We start from the raw sequence: 1,605 nt of genomic DNA, 5'->3' as shown, positions 1-1,605 counted from the left end.
TGCAGGGGCGAGGGCGGCGAAGGAGTCAGGGGTCAGGGAGGGGAGGAGACCAGAGGTCGGGGTCGCCGGGGCCCCCCCATTTCCCGGCCCGCCTTTGCCCCGGCTGCCCTGTGGGCCAGATCTGATGTCTGGGGTTGCCAGCGGTCACTGGGACCAAGTTGAATAGGAGAGAGAACTGAGCTCTCGAGGACTGAGTCAGGAAACACGTTGGTAATCAGTACTGGGGGCGGCCGTGCCAAGGGTACTCCTGGCACGTGATAGGAAGGGACGTGGGTGCGGTGGGACCCATGAAGGCTCAAAGGCTGCGTCTCACTGGGCTAAGGAAGACCAGGAGCTTCCAGAGGAGGCAGCCTGGAGTTGAGGCCCGCACGATCTCCAGGGCTCCCTGGGGACTCAGCGGAGTCGCTGCGCCCTGTCAACTGTGCAGGCGGGGCGTGGGGGTCAGCGAGAGCTTCCTCCCAGGGGTATCCCCATACTGCCCAGAGTGAGCTCTTCCCTGTTAATTAAAAAGCTTTTCTCTCTGCCCTGGCACATCTGGTGTTTTGGCTACAATTCCCCTGTGTCATTTGCTTTCAATAATGCATTTCTTTGTTTTGCCCGGGGTGGTCAGTACTCTCACTAAGCTGGAAGAAACAACAACCCTATTTCAGGCTTTTAAAGTTTGCTTCATAAGTTGCCTGTTCACCCGTCGAACTTGGTCTCTTATAAAGACGCCCTTGTTGATGTCTGTCAGTGAGAGAAATTAACCTTCTGCTATTCAGGGACCATGAGGAACAGTTCATCTTTTCACATCTTACCAATGGCTCTGCTGCTCCTTATCTAAAAGGTGCCAACCCAACGTCATACAGTGTAGTTGAAAATCAAGTAAAACAATTGTTTACACCTTTGCCGGTTATCTGGGCAACCTTCCTTTTTTGCCATGCCATTAAAATCCTAGAATCTTAAGGCTTGTAGGGAGTCATCGGTAATTTTTGGAATTTTTGTCTTCAGTGTTTTTTATTCAACTTTAACAAAATTAAAGTATCTTTTCTCTCCACAGGGGCAGCCGCCTCACAGATGTAAGTATTGCTCTGATCATCTCCAAATGGCCTCAGTCCCAAATGTTGTAGCTTCTTCCCCAAGAGAATTTTTAAGTTGACAAAACTGTCCCTATCAGTTCAGTCCCACACTTGGTACTTTGTTTACTTAGCGGATTTCGTTATGCAGAACCACTAATGGAAAAGCAATTCTCTAGTGCCAGGCTTATTTTGCTGTTCCCGTCAACATAAATGAAACGCCCTTTGTCACTTGGTCACAGAGGAGGGGAGCAATAGTTTGGAACTTGCTCTCACCTGGAAAGGTCACAGAGGAGGGTTTGTTTTACTTTGTTAAGGGGAAGTTGAAGGTCTGCACCCCCTCTTCTTGGTCACATCTAGCCTTGTGCCCCCCACCGCTACCCCAAAGGCGGGCAGAGAACAAGCCCTGCTGGGAGAACTTGAGCGTGTGCGTCTGTGAAAAGATTTCTTTCTTCTCTTCCCTCATTCTTTCTCAGTCCAAAATGTCCCCAACTTCCAACTTACACAAGGATTGCATACCAATTGTTTCTTTCTTTCCTTTTTTCTTTTT

General features: G+C 49.5%; 1 protein-coding gene across 1 annotated transcript in view; it reads left to right on the top strand.

The window, feature by feature from the left end:
- Positions 1-1,044: 1,044 nt before the first annotated feature.
- Positions 1,045-1,605, top strand: part of LOC105520413 (chromosome unknown open reading frame, human C21orf2) — an 8,729-nt gene continuing 8,168 nt past the window's right edge. The window contains exon 1 of the mRNA XM_011954139.1: positions 1,045-1,058. The gene's annotated coding sequence lies outside the window, so the exon portion shown is untranslated. The remainder of the gene's footprint in view (positions 1,059-1,605) is intronic.

The sequence above is a fragment of the Colobus angolensis genome, unplaced genomic scaffold (genome assembly GCF_000951035.1).
Source record: "Colobus angolensis palliatus isolate OR3802 unplaced genomic scaffold, Cang.pa_1.0 Scaffold38, whole genome shotgun sequence".
In the NCBI taxonomy this organism is placed as follows: domain Eukaryota; kingdom Metazoa; phylum Chordata; class Mammalia; order Primates; family Cercopithecidae; genus Colobus; species Colobus angolensis.
Note: the sequence above shows the minus strand (reverse complement) of the source record. Positions and strands in the feature narration are given on the sequence as shown.